The sequence below is a fragment of the Schistocerca americana genome, unplaced genomic scaffold (genome assembly GCF_021461395.2).
Source record: "Schistocerca americana isolate TAMUIC-IGC-003095 unplaced genomic scaffold, iqSchAmer2.1 HiC_scaffold_473, whole genome shotgun sequence".
NCBI classification, from domain to species: Eukaryota; Metazoa; Arthropoda; class Insecta; order Orthoptera; family Acrididae; genus Schistocerca; species Schistocerca americana.
Genome location: NW_025726207.1, coordinates 55,962 through 70,576, shown reverse-complemented (window position 1 = coordinate 70,576; position 14,615 = coordinate 55,962). Strand labels below are relative to the sequence as shown.

The 14,615-nt window shown below is 54.3% G+C and overlaps 35 non-coding genes across 35 annotated transcripts; 28 read left to right on the top strand and 7 right to left on the bottom strand.

The window, feature by feature from the left end:
• The first annotated feature begins 401 nt into the window (after nucleotides 1-401).
• On the top strand, nucleotides 402-473 carry Trnae-uuc. Its single transcript has one exon. It is a non-coding gene; the product is annotated as a tRNA-Glu (tRNA).
• A 198-nt stretch (nucleotides 474-671) lies between these two features.
• Trnai-aau lies at nucleotides 672-745 on the top strand. The gene has a single exon. It is a non-coding gene; the product is annotated as a tRNA-Ile (tRNA).
• Nucleotides 746-1,326: 581 nt separating this feature from the next.
• On the bottom strand, nucleotides 1,327-1,398 carry Trnag-ucc. Its single transcript has one exon. It is a non-coding gene; the product is annotated as a tRNA-Gly (tRNA).
• A 341-nt stretch (nucleotides 1,399-1,739) lies between these two features.
• On the top strand, nucleotides 1,740-1,810 carry Trnag-gcc. Its single transcript has one exon. It is a non-coding gene; the product is annotated as a tRNA-Gly (tRNA).
• Nucleotides 1,811-2,103: 293 nt separating this feature from the next.
• Nucleotides 2,104-2,176, top strand: Trnam-cau. Its single transcript has one exon. It is a non-coding gene; the product is annotated as a tRNA-Met (tRNA).
• A 281-nt stretch (nucleotides 2,177-2,457) lies between these two features.
• Trnae-uuc lies at nucleotides 2,458-2,529 on the top strand. The gene has a single exon. It is a non-coding gene; the product is annotated as a tRNA-Glu (tRNA).
• A 198-nt stretch (nucleotides 2,530-2,727) lies between these two features.
• Nucleotides 2,728-2,801, top strand: Trnai-aau. The gene has a single exon. It is a non-coding gene; the product is annotated as a tRNA-Ile (tRNA).
• A 581-nt stretch (nucleotides 2,802-3,382) lies between these two features.
• On the bottom strand, nucleotides 3,383-3,454 carry Trnag-ucc. Its single transcript has one exon. It is a non-coding gene; the product is annotated as a tRNA-Gly (tRNA).
• Nucleotides 3,455-3,795: 341 nt separating this feature from the next.
• On the top strand, nucleotides 3,796-3,866 carry Trnag-gcc. The gene has a single exon. It is a non-coding gene; the product is annotated as a tRNA-Gly (tRNA).
• Nucleotides 3,867-4,159: 293 nt separating this feature from the next.
• Trnam-cau lies at nucleotides 4,160-4,232 on the top strand. The gene has a single exon. It is a non-coding gene; the product is annotated as a tRNA-Met (tRNA).
• A 281-nt stretch (nucleotides 4,233-4,513) lies between these two features.
• Trnae-uuc lies at nucleotides 4,514-4,585 on the top strand. The gene has a single exon. It is a non-coding gene; the product is annotated as a tRNA-Glu (tRNA).
• Nucleotides 4,586-4,783: 198 nt separating this feature from the next.
• Trnai-aau lies at nucleotides 4,784-4,857 on the top strand. Its single transcript has one exon. It is a non-coding gene; the product is annotated as a tRNA-Ile (tRNA).
• A 581-nt stretch (nucleotides 4,858-5,438) lies between these two features.
• Trnag-ucc lies at nucleotides 5,439-5,510 on the bottom strand. Its single transcript has one exon. It is a non-coding gene; the product is annotated as a tRNA-Gly (tRNA).
• A 341-nt stretch (nucleotides 5,511-5,851) lies between these two features.
• On the top strand, nucleotides 5,852-5,922 carry Trnag-gcc. Its single transcript has one exon. It is a non-coding gene; the product is annotated as a tRNA-Gly (tRNA).
• Nucleotides 5,923-6,215: 293 nt separating this feature from the next.
• Trnam-cau lies at nucleotides 6,216-6,288 on the top strand. The gene has a single exon. It is a non-coding gene; the product is annotated as a tRNA-Met (tRNA).
• Nucleotides 6,289-6,569: 281 nt separating this feature from the next.
• On the top strand, nucleotides 6,570-6,641 carry Trnae-uuc. The gene has a single exon. It is a non-coding gene; the product is annotated as a tRNA-Glu (tRNA).
• Nucleotides 6,642-6,839: 198 nt separating this feature from the next.
• Trnai-aau lies at nucleotides 6,840-6,913 on the top strand. The gene has a single exon. It is a non-coding gene; the product is annotated as a tRNA-Ile (tRNA).
• A 581-nt stretch (nucleotides 6,914-7,494) lies between these two features.
• On the bottom strand, nucleotides 7,495-7,566 carry Trnag-ucc. Its single transcript has one exon. It is a non-coding gene; the product is annotated as a tRNA-Gly (tRNA).
• A 341-nt stretch (nucleotides 7,567-7,907) lies between these two features.
• Trnag-gcc lies at nucleotides 7,908-7,978 on the top strand. The gene has a single exon. It is a non-coding gene; the product is annotated as a tRNA-Gly (tRNA).
• Nucleotides 7,979-8,271: 293 nt separating this feature from the next.
• Trnam-cau lies at nucleotides 8,272-8,344 on the top strand. The gene has a single exon. It is a non-coding gene; the product is annotated as a tRNA-Met (tRNA).
• A 281-nt stretch (nucleotides 8,345-8,625) lies between these two features.
• Trnae-uuc lies at nucleotides 8,626-8,697 on the top strand. The gene has a single exon. It is a non-coding gene; the product is annotated as a tRNA-Glu (tRNA).
• A 198-nt stretch (nucleotides 8,698-8,895) lies between these two features.
• Nucleotides 8,896-8,969, top strand: Trnai-aau. Its single transcript has one exon. It is a non-coding gene; the product is annotated as a tRNA-Ile (tRNA).
• A 581-nt stretch (nucleotides 8,970-9,550) lies between these two features.
• Trnag-ucc lies at nucleotides 9,551-9,622 on the bottom strand. Its single transcript has one exon. It is a non-coding gene; the product is annotated as a tRNA-Gly (tRNA).
• Nucleotides 9,623-9,963: 341 nt separating this feature from the next.
• Trnag-gcc lies at nucleotides 9,964-10,034 on the top strand. The gene has a single exon. It is a non-coding gene; the product is annotated as a tRNA-Gly (tRNA).
• Nucleotides 10,035-10,327: 293 nt separating this feature from the next.
• Nucleotides 10,328-10,400, top strand: Trnam-cau. The gene has a single exon. It is a non-coding gene; the product is annotated as a tRNA-Met (tRNA).
• A 281-nt stretch (nucleotides 10,401-10,681) lies between these two features.
• Trnae-uuc lies at nucleotides 10,682-10,753 on the top strand. Its single transcript has one exon. It is a non-coding gene; the product is annotated as a tRNA-Glu (tRNA).
• Nucleotides 10,754-10,951: 198 nt separating this feature from the next.
• Trnai-aau lies at nucleotides 10,952-11,025 on the top strand. Its single transcript has one exon. It is a non-coding gene; the product is annotated as a tRNA-Ile (tRNA).
• Nucleotides 11,026-11,606: 581 nt separating this feature from the next.
• Trnag-ucc lies at nucleotides 11,607-11,678 on the bottom strand. The gene has a single exon. It is a non-coding gene; the product is annotated as a tRNA-Gly (tRNA).
• Nucleotides 11,679-12,019: 341 nt separating this feature from the next.
• On the top strand, nucleotides 12,020-12,090 carry Trnag-gcc. Its single transcript has one exon. It is a non-coding gene; the product is annotated as a tRNA-Gly (tRNA).
• A 293-nt stretch (nucleotides 12,091-12,383) lies between these two features.
• Trnam-cau lies at nucleotides 12,384-12,456 on the top strand. Its single transcript has one exon. It is a non-coding gene; the product is annotated as a tRNA-Met (tRNA).
• A 281-nt stretch (nucleotides 12,457-12,737) lies between these two features.
• On the top strand, nucleotides 12,738-12,809 carry Trnae-uuc. The gene has a single exon. It is a non-coding gene; the product is annotated as a tRNA-Glu (tRNA).
• Nucleotides 12,810-13,007: 198 nt separating this feature from the next.
• On the top strand, nucleotides 13,008-13,081 carry Trnai-aau. The gene has a single exon. It is a non-coding gene; the product is annotated as a tRNA-Ile (tRNA).
• A 581-nt stretch (nucleotides 13,082-13,662) lies between these two features.
• On the bottom strand, nucleotides 13,663-13,734 carry Trnag-ucc. The gene has a single exon. It is a non-coding gene; the product is annotated as a tRNA-Gly (tRNA).
• A 341-nt stretch (nucleotides 13,735-14,075) lies between these two features.
• On the top strand, nucleotides 14,076-14,146 carry Trnag-gcc. Its single transcript has one exon. It is a non-coding gene; the product is annotated as a tRNA-Gly (tRNA).
• Nucleotides 14,147-14,439: 293 nt separating this feature from the next.
• On the top strand, nucleotides 14,440-14,512 carry Trnam-cau. Its single transcript has one exon. It is a non-coding gene; the product is annotated as a tRNA-Met (tRNA).
• The last annotated feature ends 103 nt before the right edge of the window (nucleotides 14,513-14,615 follow it).

Below are 14,615 nucleotides of genomic sequence, written 5' to 3'. Positions count from 1 at the left end.
CTTGTATTCGGTACTTACCAAGATTCCAGAAGGTCTAACGATCGCCTGCCTCGGTAGCGCAGTAGGCAGCGCGTAAGTCTCATAATCTTAAGGTCGAGAGTTCGATCGTCACCCGGGGCATCTAACTTTCTGTGACTGAAGGTGGTGCTGTTGCTAGGGCGCCAACTTATTTCTTGTTTGTTATCCACAACGTTTCAACGCTTCAGCGGGAAAATGTTTACTTCCTGTTATTGCTACATACAGCTTCCCTATTCCTCTTCTCCCAGCAGAGCATGAAGCCAAAAGCATTGCTCTGCGACGTTTGAGGTGCGCGCTTTGCCAGTCAGTATGTGCAAAGATGCTCGCAAAGAGAGCGACAATGCGACAAGCGACCGTACGAACGGTCGAATGAAACGGCCGCATCCGGTGTGGTCTAGTGGCTAGGATACCTGCCTTTCACCCAGGAGGCCCGGGTTCGATTCCCGGTACCGGAACGGAATTTTTTCCACACTAATCGTGACAAGTTTGAGCTGTCCGAGCGGCCGTTTCCCGTCCTGCTCGCAATATAGCTACTGTTTCGTGACCGTCAGCAGAATATAGACTAGGGAAGCAGACACACGACGACCATAGGAATGGTGTATGGCTTCATGCCATCTGATTCCAGCGTAGGGCTGAGCAGCTGCATCTGCCGAGGCCCGTTAGCTCAGTTGGTTAGAGCGTCGTGCTAATAACGCGAAGGTCGTGGGTTCGATCCCCCCACGGGCCACTTCTCTTTTACTACTGCGAAAAGGCAGCGCCGATTTCAGCTGGCGAGTGTGATGACCAAATGATCATCACCCTGCGTGGAAGTTGACAGAGGATCCGAACCCGACTCGTCGGGAAGCACTACAGCATTCACTCGGCAATGGCCATAATATCTTGAATACACTGGTTAGAGAAAATGAAAGAAAATGTCCGATTGCCGATGCGTAACAACTTTGGCCCTTGTCAGTACTTGGGCGGGTGAGCGCATGGGAACACAGGGCACTATTGGCAGTTTTACTTCCTATTTTTGTTTCTCCTTTGTTTTCGGAGCTACAGCCCGATTCGGCCAGGGAGACGCCACCGTGAAATGAAGGGGGCGTGCTGTGTGTCCATCGCCTCGCCTCTCCTTACCTCTCTCAGTCGTTTCTCGTGCTTGTCGTTTTGATATAGGCCGATTTGAGAGCGTCAGCTCTCGCGTCAGCTGAGCAAAGTCGAGACAAGTCGAGACACACTAAGGGCTGGTATGCAGCGAGTAAGAGGGCGAAAAAACAATAGTTTAAGAGCGCGTGGCAAAAGTACTCATACGCGAAATTAAAAGCCTGCTGCGGTGGCCGGGAATCGAACCCGGATCAACTGCTTGGAAGGCAACTATGCTGACCATTACACCACCACCGCACAAGCGAGCGCCCCGCCACCGCGCTGAGTCGGCTTCCCGCCTGTCGGCAGCGGCCGAAGGTGATCGTACCCGGCAGGCGCATTTCGAGGCAGGCTAGGGGAGCACATCCAGACGCATTCGGACAGCGTATCCGCGCACATTTCGCATCCTTTGGCAAGAGTCGGCGCCGGCGACGCAAGAGTACGCAGAGGACCGCGTTCTGGCGGCATCTTTAAGCAGTGCAGTGCAGGATTCAGCGTCTGCAGCATCTTCTCCACAGAATGCTACGGCGCTTGACGGCAGTCCCACTTTCCCTTGAGACATCTGCTCGGGAAGCAGCGTGAAGGTACCGCTGGCCCGAGCATCGGTGGTTCAGTGGTAGAATGCTCGCCTGCCACGCGGGCGGCCCGGGTTCGATTCCCGGCCGATGCATCATTTTGTTTTTTCTCCGGTAGGGGTGCTGCGTGTCTTTCGCACTCGAACTGCGTGAGCCATGAGAATGAACCGCGGGATTCCGTGTGGAAAGAACCAATCATGCAGCGCGGACGACTGCTCGTTTGGACTCCTGCGTGCTATTGTACATACTGGCGTCGGCCTAGCATCGCAAGTTGCCTGCCGCGCCGTGAATGCACGTGTAGCAACAGAAAAAATGAGCCAGGGAGTGCAGACTCTCTACCACTTGTATTCGGTACTTACCAAGATTCCAGAAGGTCTAACGATCGCCTGCCTCGGTAGCGCAGTAGGCAGCGCGTAAGTCTCATAATCTTAAGGTCGTGAGTTCGATCGTCACCCGGGGCATCTAATTTTCTGTGACTGAAGGTGGTGCTGTTGCTAGGGCGCCAACTTATTTCTTGTTTGTTATCCACAACGTTTCAACGCTTCAGCGGGAAAATGTTTACTTCCTGTTATTGCTACATACAGCTTCCCTATTCCTCTTCTCCCAGCAGAGCATGAAGCCAAAAGCATTGCTCTGCGACGTTTGAGGTGCGCGCCTTGCCAGTCAGTATGTGCAAAGATGCTCGCAAAGAGAGCGACAATGCGACAAGCGACCGTACGAACGGTCGAATGAAACGGCCGCATCCGGTGTGGTCTAGTGGCTAGGATACCTGGCTTTCACCCAGGAGGCCCGGGTTCGATTCCCGGTACCGGAACGGAATTTTTTCCACACTAATCGTGACAAGTTTGAGCTGTCCGAGCGGCCGTTTCCCGTCCTGCTCGCAATATAGCTACTGTTTCGTGACCGTCAGCAGAATATAGACTAGGGAAGCAGACACACGACGACCATAGGAATGGTGTATGGCTTCATGCCATCTGATTCCAGCGTAGGGCTGAGCAGCTGCATCTGCCGAGGCCCGTTAGCTCAGTTGGTTAGAGCGTCGTGCTAATAACGCGAAGGTCGTGGGTTCGATCCCCCCACGGGCCACTTCTCTTTTACTACTGCGAAAAGGCAGCGCCGATTTCAGCTGGCGAGTGTGATGACCAAATGATCATCACCCTGCGTGGAAGTTGACAGAGGATCCGAACCCGACTCGTCGGGAAGCACTACAGCATTCACTCGGCAATGGCCATAATATCTTGAATACACTGGTTAGAGAAAATGAAAGAAAATGTCCGATTGCCGATGCGTAACAACTTTGGCCCTTGTCAGTACTTGGGCGGGTGAGCGCATGGGAACACAGGGCACTATTGGCAGTTTTACTTCCTATTTTTGTTTCTCCTTTGTTTTCGGAGCTACAGCCCGATTCGGCCAGGGAGACGCCACCGTGAAATGAAGGGGGCGTGCTGTGTGTCCATCGCCTCGCCTCTCCTTACCTCTCTCAGTCGTTTCTCGTGCTTGTCGTTTTGATATAGGCCGATTTGAGAGCGTCAGCTCTCGCGTCAGCTGAGCAAAGTCGAGACAAGTCGAGACACACTAAGGGCTGGTATGCAGCGAGTAAGAGGGCGAAAAAACAATAGTTTAAGAGCGCGTGGCAAAAGTACTCATACGCGAAATTAAAAGCCTGCTGCGGTGGCCGGGAATCGAACCCGGATCAACTGCTTGGAAGGCAACTATGCTGACCATTACACCACCACCGCACAAGCGAGCGCCCCGCCACCGCGCTGAGTCGGCTTCCCGCCTGTCGGCAGCGGCCGAAGGTGATCGTACCCGGCAGGCGCATTTCGAGGCAGGCTAGGGGAGCACATCCAGACGCATTCGGACAGCGTATCCGCGCACATTTCGCATCCTTTGGCAAGAGTCGGCGCCGGCGACGCAAGAGTACGCAGAGGACCGCGTTCTGGCGGCATCTTTAAGCAGTGCAGTGCAGGATTCAGCGTCTGCAGCATCTTCTCCACAGAATGCTACGGCGCTTGACGGCAGTCCCACTTTCCCTTGAGACATCTGCTCGGGAAGCAGCGTGAAGGTACCGCTGGCCCGAGCATCGGTGGTTCAGTGGTAGAATGCTCGCCTGCCACGCGGGCGGCCCGGGTTCGATTCCCGGCCGATGCATCATTTTGTTTTTTCTCCGGTAGGGGTGCTGCGTGTCTTTCGCACTCGAACTGCGTGAGCCATGAGAATGAACCGCGGGATTCCGTGTGGAAAGAACCAATCATGCAGCGCGGACGACTGCTCGTTTGGACTCCTGCGTGCTATTGTACATACTGGCGTCGGCCTAGCATCGCAAGTTGCCTGCCGCGCCGTGAATGCACGTGTAGCAACAGAAAAAATGAGCCAGGGAGTGCAGACTCTCTACCACTTGTATTCGGTACTTACCAAGATTCCAGAAGGTCTAACGATCGCCTGCCTCGGTAGCGCAGTAGGCAGCGCGTAAGTCTCATAATCTTAAGGTCGTGAGTTCGATCGTCACCCGGGGCATCTAATTTTCTGTGACTGAAGGTGGTGCTGTTGCTAGGGCGCCAACTTATTTCTTGTTTGTTATCCACAACGTTTCAACGCTTCAGCGGGAAAATGTTTACTTCCTGTTATTGCTACATACAGCTTCCCTATTCCTCTTCTCCCAGCAGAGCATGAAGCCAAAAGCATTGCTCTGCGACGTTTGAGGTGCGCGCCTTGCCAGTCAGTATGTGCAAAGATGCTCGCAAAGAGAGCGACAATGCGACAAGCGACCGTACGAACGGTCGAATGAAACGGCCGCATCCGGTGTGGTCTAGTGGCTAGGATACCTGGCTTTCACCCAGGAGGCCCGGGTTCGATTCCCGGTACCGGAACGGAATTTTTTCCACACTAATCGTGACAAGTTTGAGCTGTCCGAGCGGCCGTTTCCCGTCCTGCTCGCAATATAGCTACTGTTTCGTGACCGTCAGCAGAATATAGACTAGGGAAGCAGACACACGACGACCATAGGAATGGTGTATGGCTTCATGCCATCTGATTCCAGCGTAGGGCTGAGCAGCTGCATCTGCCGAGGCCCGTTAGCTCAGTTGGTTAGAGCGTCGTGCTAATAACGCGAAGGTCGTGGGTTCGATCCCCCCACGGGCCACTTCTCTTTTACTACTGCGAAAAGGCAGCGCCGATTTCAGCTGGCGAGTGTGATGACCAAATGATCATCACCCTGCGTGGAAGTTGACAGAGGATCCGAACCCGACTCGTCGGGAAGCACTACAGCATTCACTCGGCAATGGCCATAATATCTTGAATACACTGGTTAGAGAAAATGAAAGAAAATGTCCGATTGCCGATGCGTAACAACTTTGGCCCTTGTCAGTACTTGGGCGGGTGAGCGCATGGGAACACAGGGCACTATTGGCAGTTTTACTTCCTATTTTTGTTTCTCCTTTGTTTTCGGAGCTACAGCCCGATTCGGCCAGGGAGACGCCACCGTGAAATGAAGGGGGCGTGCTGTGTGTCCATCGCCTCGCCTCTCCTTACCTCTCTCAGTCGTTTCTCGTGCTTGTCGTTTTGATATAGGCCGATTTGAGAGCGTCAGCTCTCGCGTCAGCTGAGCAAAGTCGAGACAAGTCGAGACACACTAAGGGCTGGTATGCAGCGAGTAAGAGGGCGAAAAAACAATAGTTTAAGAGCGCGTGGCAAAAGTACTCATACGCGAAATTAAAAGCCTGCTGCGGTGGCCGGGAATCGAACCCGGATCAACTGCTTGGAAGGCAACTATGCTGACCATTACACCACCACCGCACAAGCGAGCGCCCCGCCACCGCGCTGAGTCGGCTTCCCGCCTGTCGGCAGCGGCCGAAGGTGATCGTACCCGGCAGGCGCATTTCGAGGCAGGCTAGGGGAGCACATCCAGACGCATTCGGACAGCGTATCCGCGCACATTTCGCATCCTTTGGCAAGAGTCGGCGCCGGCGACGCAAGAGTACGCAGAGGACCGCGTTCTGGCGGCATCTTTAAGCAGTGCAGTGCAGGATTCAGCGTCTGCAGCATCTTCTCCACAGAATGCTACGGCGCTTGACGGCAGTCCCACTTTCCCTTGAGACATCTGCTCGGGAAGCAGCGTGAAGGTACCGCTGGCCCGAGCATCGGTGGTTCAGTGGTAGAATGCTCGCCTGCCACGCGGGCGGCCCGGGTTCGATTCCCGGCCGATGCATCATTTTGTTTTTTCTCCGGTAGGGGTGCTGCGTGTCTTTCGCACTCGAACTGCGTGAGCCATGAGAATGAACCGCGGGATTCCGTGTGGAAAGAACCAATCATGCAGCGCGGACGACTGCTCGTTTGGACTCCTGCGTGCTATTGTACATACTGGCGTCGGCCTAGCATCGCAAGTTGCCTGCCGCGCCGTGAATGCACGTGTAGCAACAGAAAAAATGAGCCAGGGAGTGCAGACTCTCTACCACTTGTATTCGGTACTTACCAAGATTCCAGAAGGTCTAACGATCGCCTGCCTCGGTAGCGCAGTAGGCAGCGCGTAAGTCTCATAATCTTAAGGTCGTGAGTTCGATCCTCACCCGGGGCATCTAATTTTCTGTGACTGAAGGTGGTGCTGTTGCTAGGGCGCCAACTTATTTCTTGTTTGTTATCCACAACGTTTCAACGCTTCAGCGGGAAAATGTTTACTTCCTGTTATTGCTACATACAGCTTCCCTATTCCTCTTCTCCCAGCAGAGCATGAAGCCAAAAGCATTGCTCTGCGACGTTTGAGGTGCGCGCCTTGCCAGTCAGTATGTGCAAAGATGCTCGCAAAGAGAGCGACAATGCGACAAGCGACCGTACGAACGGTCGAATGAAACGGCCGCATCCGGTGTGGTCTAGTGGCTAGGATACCTGCCTTTCACCCAGGAGGCCCGGGTTCGATTCCCGGTACCGGAACGGAATTTTTTCCACACTAATCGTGACAAGTTTGAGCTGTCCGAGCGGCCGTTTCCCGTCCTGCTCGCAATATAGCTACTGTTTCGTGACCGTCAGCAGAATATAGACTAGGGAAGCAGACACACGACGACCATAGGAATGGTGTATGGCTTCATGCCATCTGATTCCAGCGTAGGGCTGAGCAGCTGCATCTGCCGAGGCCCGTTAGCTCAGTTGGTTAGAGCGTCGTGCTAATAACGCGAAGGTCGTGGGTTCGATCCCCCCACGGGCCACTTCTCTTTTACTACTGCGAAAAGGCAGCGCCGATTTCAGCTGGCGAGTGTGATGACCAAATGATCATCACCCTGCGTGGAAGTTGACAGAGGATCCGAACCCGACTCGTCGGGAAGCACTACAGCATTCACTCGGCAATGGCCATAATATCTTGAATACACTGGTTAGAGAAAATGAAAGAAAATGTCCGATTGCCGATGCGTAACAACTTTGGCCCTTGTCAGTACTTGGGCGGGTGAGCGCATGGGAACACAGGGCACTATTGGCAGTTTTACTTCCTATTTTTGTTTCTCCTTTGTTTTCGGAGCTACAGCCCGATTCGGCCAGGGAGACGCCACCGTGAAATGAAGGGGGCGTGCTGTGTGTCCATCGCCTCGCCTCTCCTTACCTCTCTCAGTCGTTTCTCGTGCTTGTCGTTTTGATATAGGCCGATTTGAGAGCGTCAGCTCTCGCGTCAGCTGAGCAAAGTCGAGACAAGTCGAGACACACTAAGGGCTGGTATGCAGCGAGTAAGAGGGCGAAAAAACAATAGTTTAAGAGCGCGTGGCAAAAGTACTCATACGCGAAATTAAAAGCCTGCTGCGGTGGCCGGGAATCGAACCCGGATCAACTGCTTGGAAGGCAACTATGCTGACCATTACACCACCACCGCACAAGCGAGCGCCCCGCCACCGCGCTGAGTCGGCTTCCCGCCTGTCGGCAGCGGCCGAAGGTGATCGTACCCGGCAGGCGCATTTCGAGGCAGGCTAGGGGAGCACATCCAGACGCATTCGGACAGCGTATCCGCGCACATTTCGCATCCTTTGGCAAGAGTCGGCGCCGGCGACGCAAGAGTACGCAGAGGACCGCGTTCTGGCGGCATCTTTAAGCAGTGCAGTGCAGGATTCAGCGTCTGCAGCATCTTCTCCACAGAATGCTACGGCGCTTGACGGCAGTCCCACTTTCCCTTGAGACATCTGCTCGGGAAGCAGCGTGAAGGTACCGCTGGCCCGAGCATCGGTGGTTCAGTGGTAGAATGCTCGCCTGCCACGCGGGCGCCCCGGGTTCGATTCCCGGCCGATGCATCATTTTGTTTTTTCTCCGGTAGGGGTGCTGCGTGTCTTTCGCACTCGAACTGCGTGAGCCATGAGAATGAACCGCGGGATTCCGTGTGGAAAGAACCAATCATGCAGCGCGGACGACTGCTCGTTTGGACTCCTGCGTGCTATTGTACATACTGGCGTCGGCCTAGCATCGCAAGTTGCCTGCCGCGCCGTGAATGCACGTGTAGCAACAGAAAAAATGAGCCAGGGAGTGCAGACTCTCTACCACTTGTATTCGGTACTTACCAAGATTCCAGAAGGTCTAACGATCGCCTGCCTCGGTAGCGCAGTAGGCAGCGCGTAAGTCTCATAATCTTAAGGTCGTGAGTTCGATCGTCACCCGGGGCATCTAATTTTCTGTGACTGAAGGTGGTGCTGTTGCTAGGGCGCCAACTTATTTCTTGTTTGTTATCCACAACGTTTCAACGCTTCAGCGGGAAAATGTTTACTTCCTGTTATTGCTACATACAGCTTCCCTATTCCTCTTCTCCCAGCAGAGCATGAAGCCAAAAGCATTGCTCTGCGACGTTTGAGGTGCGCGCCTTGCCAGTCAGTATGTGCAAAGATGCTCGCAAAGAGAGCGACAATGCGACAAGCGACCGTACGAACGGTCGAATGAAACGGCCGCATCCGGTGTGGTCTAGTGGCTAGGATACCTGCCTTTCACCCAGGAGGCCCGGGTTCGATTCCCGGTACCGGAACGGAATTTTTTCCACACTAATCGTGACAAGTTTGAGCTGTCCGAGCGGCCGTTTCCCGTCCTGCTCGCAATATAGCTACTGTTTCGTGACCGTCAGCAGAATATAGACTAGGGAAGCAGACACACGACGACCATAGGAATGGTGTATGGCTTCATGCCATCTGATTCCAGCGTAGGGCTGAGCAGCTGCATCTGCCGAGGCCCGTTAGCTCAGTTGGTTAGAGCGTCGTGCTAATAACGCGAAGGTCGTGGGTTCGATCCCCCCACGGGCCACTTCTCTTTTACTACTGCGAAAAGGCAGCGCCGATTTCAGCTGGCGAGTGTGATGACCAAATGATCATCACCCTGCGTGGAAGTTGACAGAGGATCCGAACCCGACTCGTCGGGAAGCACTACAGCATTCACTCGGCAATGGCCATAATATCTTGAATACACTGGTTAGAGAAAATGAAAGAAAATGTCCGATTGCCGATGCGTAACAACTTTGGCCCTTGTCAGTACTTGGGCGGGTGAGCGCATGGGAACACAGGGCACTATTGGCAGTTTTACTTCCTATTTTTGTTTCTCCTTTGTTTTCGGAGCTACAGCCCGATTCGGCCAGGGAGACGCCACCGTGAAATGAAGGGGGCGTGCTGTGTGTCCATCGCCTCGCCTCTCCTTACCTCTCTCAGTCGTTTCTCGTGCTTGTCGTTTTGATATAGGCCGATTTGAGAGCGTCAGCTCTCGCGTCAGCTGAGCAAAGGCGAGACAAGTCGAGACACACTAAGGGCTGGTATGCAGCGAGTAAGAGGGCGAAAAAACAATAGTTTAAGAGCGCGTGGCAAAAGTACTCATACGCGAAATTAAAAGCCTGCTGCGGTGGCCGGGAATCGAACCCGGATCAACTGCTTGGAAGGCAACTATGCTGACCATTACACCACCACCGCACAAGCGAGCGCCCCGCCACCGCGCTGAGTCGGCTTCCCGCCTGTCGGCAGCGGCCGAAGGTGATCGTACCCGGCAGGCGCATTTCGAGGCAGGCTAGGGGAGCACATCCAGACGCATTCGGACAGCGTATCCGCGCACATTTCGCATCCTTTGGCAAGAGTCGGCGCCGGCGACGCAAGAGTACGCAGAGGACCGCGTTCTGGCGGCATCTTTAAGCAGTGCAGTGCAGGATTCAGCGTCTGCAGCATCTTCTCCACAGAATGCTACGGCGCTTGACGGCAGTCCCACTTTCCCTTGAGACATCTGCTCGGGAAGCAGCGTGAAGGTACCGCTGGCCCGAGCATCGGTGGTTCAGTGGTAGAATGCTCGCCTGCCACGCGGGCGGCCCGGGTTCGATTCCCGGCCGATGCATCATTTTGTTTTTTCTCCGGTAGGGGTGCTGCGTGTCTTTCGCACTCGAACTGCGTGAGCCATGAGAATGAACCGCGGGATTCCGTGTGGAAAGAACCAATCATGCAGCGCGGACGACTGCTCGTTTGGACTCCTGCGTGCTATTGTACATACTGGCGTCGGCCTAGCATCGCAAGTTGCCTGCCGCGCCGTGAATGCACGTGTAGCAACAGAAAAAATGAGCCAGGGAGTGCAGACTCTCTACCACTTGTATTCGGTACTTACCAAGATTCCAGAAGGTCTAACGATCGCCTGCCTCGGTAGCGCAGTAGGCAGCGCGTAAGTCTCATAATCTTAAGGTCGTGAGTTCGATCGTCACCCGGGGCATCTAATTTTCTGTGACTGAAGGTGGTGCTGTTGCTAGGGCGCCAACTTATTTCTTGTTTGTTATCCACAACGTTTCAACGCTTCAGCGGGAAAATGTTTACTTCCTGTTATTGCTACATACAGCTTCCCTATTCCTCTTCTCCCAGCAGAGCATGAAGCCAAAAGCATTGCTCTGCGACGTTTGAGGTGCGCGCCTTGCCAGTCAGTATGTGCAAAGATGCTCGCAAAGAGAGCGACAATGCGACAAGCGACCGTACGAACGGTCGAATGAAACGGCCGCATCCGGTGTGGTCTAGTGGCTAGGATACCTGGCTTTCACCCAGGAGGCCCGGGTTCGATTCCCGGTACCGGAACGGAATTTTTTCCACACTAATCGTGACAAGTTTGAGCTGTCCGAGCGGCCGTTTCCCGTCCTGCTCGCAATATAGCTACTGTTTCGTGACCGTCAGCAGAATATAGACTAGGGAAGCAGACACACGACGACCATAGGAATGGTGTATGGCTTCATGCCATCTGATTCCAGCGTAGGGCTGAGCAGCTGCATCTGCCGAGGCCCGTTAGCTCAGTTGGTTAGAGCGTCGTGCTAATAACGCGAAGGTCGTGGGTTCGATCCCCCCACGGGCCACTTCTCTTTTACTACTGCGAAAAGGCAGCGCCGATTTCAGCTGGCGAGTGTGATGACCAAATGATCATCACCCTGCGTGGAAGTTGACAGAGGATCCGAACCCGACTCGTCGGGAAGCACTACAGCATTCACTCGGCAATGGCCATAATATCTTGAATACACTGGTTAGAGAAAATGAAAGAAAATGTCCGATTGCCGATGCGTAACAACTTTGGCCCTTGTCAGTACTTGGGCGGGTGAGCGCATGGGAACACAGGGCACTATTGGCAGTTTTACTTCCTATTTTTGTTTCTCCTTTGTTTTCGGAGCTACAGCCCGATTCGGCCAGGGAGACGCCACCGTGAAATGAAGGGGGCGTGCTGTGTGTCCATCGCCTCGCCTCTCCTTACCTCTCTCAGTCGTTTCTCGTGCTTGTCGTTTTGATATAGGCCGATTTGAGAGCGTCAGCTCTCGCGTCAGCTGAGCAAAGTCGAGACAAGTCGAGACACACTAAGGGCTGGTATGCAGCGAGTAAGAGGGCGAAAAAACAATAGTTTAAGAGCGCGTGGCAAAAGTACTCATACGCGAAATTAAAAGCCTGCTGCGGTGGCCGGGAATCGAACCCGGATCAACTGCTTGGAAGGCAACTATGCTGACCATTACACCACCACCGCACAAGCGAGCGCCCCGCCACCGCGCTGAGTCGGCTTCCCGCCTGTCGGCAGCGGCCGAAGGTGATCGTACCCGGCAGGCGCATTTCGAGGCAGGCTAGGGGAGCACATCCAGACGCATTCGGACAGCGTATCCGCGCACATTTCGCATCCTTTGGCAAGAGTCGGCGCCGGCGACGCAAGAGTACGCAGAGGACCGCGTTCTGGCGGCATCTTTAAGCAGTGCAGTGCAGGATTCAGCGTCTGCAGCATCTTCTCCACAGAATGCTACGGCGCTTGACGGCAGTCCCACTTTCCCTTGAGACATCTGCTCGGGAAGCAGCGTGAAGGTACCGCTGGCCCGAGCATCGGTGGTTCAGTGGTAGAATGCTCGCCTGCCACGCGGGCGGCCCGGGTTCGATTCCCGGCCGATGCATCATTTTGTTTTTTCTCCGGTAGGGGTGCTGCGTGTCTTTCGCACTCGAACTGCGTGAGCCATGAGAATGAACCGCGGGATTCCGTGTGGAAAGAACCAATCATGCAGCGCGGACGACTGCTCGTTTGGACTCCTGCGTGCTATTGTACATACTGGCGTCGGCCTAGCATCGCAAGTTGCCTGCCGCGCCGTGAATGCACGTGTAGCAACAGAAAAAATGAGCCAGGGAGTGCAGACTCTCTACCACTTGTATTCGGTACTTACCAAGATTCCAGAAGGTCTAACGATCGCCTGCCTCGGTAGCGCAGTAGGCAGCGCGTAAGTCTCATAATCTTAAGGTCGTGAGTTCGATCCTCACCCGGGGCATCTAATTTTCTGTGACTGAAGGTGGTGCTGTTGCTAGGGCGCCAACTTATTTCTTGTTTGTTATCCACAACGTTTCAACGCTTCAGCGGGAAAATGTTTACTTCCTGTTATTGCTACATACAGCTTCCCTATTCCTCTTCTCCCAGCAGAGCATGAAGCCAAAAGCATTGCTCTGCGACGTTTGAGGTGCGCGCCTTGCCAGTCAGTATGTGCAAAGATGCTCGCAAAGAGAGCGACAATGCGACAAGCGACCGTACGAACGGTCGAATGAAACGGCCGCATCCGGTGTGGTCTAGTGGCTAGGATACCTGCCTTTCACCCAGGAGGCCCGGGTTCGATTCCCGGTACCGGAACGGAATTTTTTCCACACTAATCGTGACAAGTTTGAGCTGTCCGAGCGGCCGTTTCCCGTCCTGCTCGCAATATAGCTACTGTTTCGTGACCGTCAGCAGAATATAGACTAGGGAAGCAGACACACGACGACCATAGGAATGGTGTATGGCTTCATGCCATCTGATTCCAGCGTAGGGCTGAGCAGCTGCATCTGCCGAGGCCCGTTAGCTCAGTTGGTTAGAGCGTCGTGCTAATAACGCGAAGGTCGTGGGTTCGATCCCCCCACGGGCCACTTCTCTTTTACTACTGCGAAAAGGCAGCGCCGATTTCAGCTGGCGAGTGTGATGACCAAATGATCATCACCCTGCGTGGAAGTTGACAGAGGATCCGAACCCGACTCGTCGGGAAGCACTACAGCATTCACTCGGCAATGGCCATAATATCTTGAATACACTGGTTAGAGAAAATGAAAGAAAATGTCCGATTGCCGATGCGTAACAACTTTGGCCCTTGTCAGTACTTGGGCGGGTGAGCGCATGGGAACACAGGGCACTATTGGCAGTTTTACTTCCTATTTTTGTTTCTCCTTTGTTTTCGGAGCTACAGCCCGATTCGGCCAGGGAGACGCCACCGTGAAATGAAGGGGGCGTGCTGTGTGTCCATCGCCTCGCCTCTCCTTACCTCTCTCAGTCGTTTCTCGTGCTTGTCGTTTTGATATAGGCCGATTTGAGAGCGTCAGCTCTCGCGTCAGCTGAGCAAAGTCGAGACAAGTCGAGACACACTAAGGGCTGGTATGCAGCGAGTAAGAGGGCGAAAAAACAATAGTTTAAGAGCGCGTGGCAAAAGTACTCATACGCGAAATTAAAAGCCTGCTGCGGTGGCCGGGAATCGAACCCGGATCAACTGCTTGGAAGGCAACTATGCTGACCATTACACCACCACCGCACAAGCGAGCGCCCCGCCACCGCGCTGAGTCGGCTTCCCGCCTGTCGGCAGCGGCCGAAGGTGATCGTACCCGGCAGGCGCATTTCGAGGCAGGCTAGGGGAGCACATCCAGACGCATTCGGACAGCGTATCCGCGCACATTTCGCATCCTTTGGCAAGAGTCGGCGCCGGCGACGCAAGAGTACGCAGAGGACCGCGTTCTGGCGGCATCTTTAAGCAGTGCAGTGCAGGATTCAGCGTCTGCAGCATCTTCTCCACAGAATGCTAAGGCGCTTGACGGCAGTCCCACTTTCCCTTGAGACATCTGCTCGGGAAGCAGCGTGAAGGTACCGCTGGCCCGAGCATCGGTGGTTCAGTGGTAGAATGCTCGCCTGCCACGCGGGCGGCCCGGGTTCGATTCCCGGCCGATGCATCATTTTGTTTTTTCTCCGGTAGGGGTGCTGCGTGTCTTTCGCACTCGAACTGCGTGAGCCATGAGAATGAACCGCGGGATTCCGTGTGGAAAGAACCAATCATGCAGCGCGGACGACTGCTCGTTTGGACTCCTGCGTGCTATTGTACATACTGGCGTCGGCCTAGCATCGCAAGTTGCCTGCCGCGCCGTGAATGCACGTGTAGCAACAGAAAAAATGAGCCAGGGAGTGCAGACTCTCTACCACTTGTATTCGGTACTTACCAAGATTCCAGAAGGTCTAACGATCGCCTGCCTCGGTAGCGCAGTAGGCAGCGCGTAAGTCTCATAATCTTAAGGTCGTGAGTTCGATCGTCACCCGGGGCATCTAATTTTCTGTGACTGAAGGTGGTGCTGTTGCTAGGGCGCCAACTTATTTCTTGTTTGTTATCCACAACGTTTCAACGCTTCAGCGGGAAAATGTTTACTT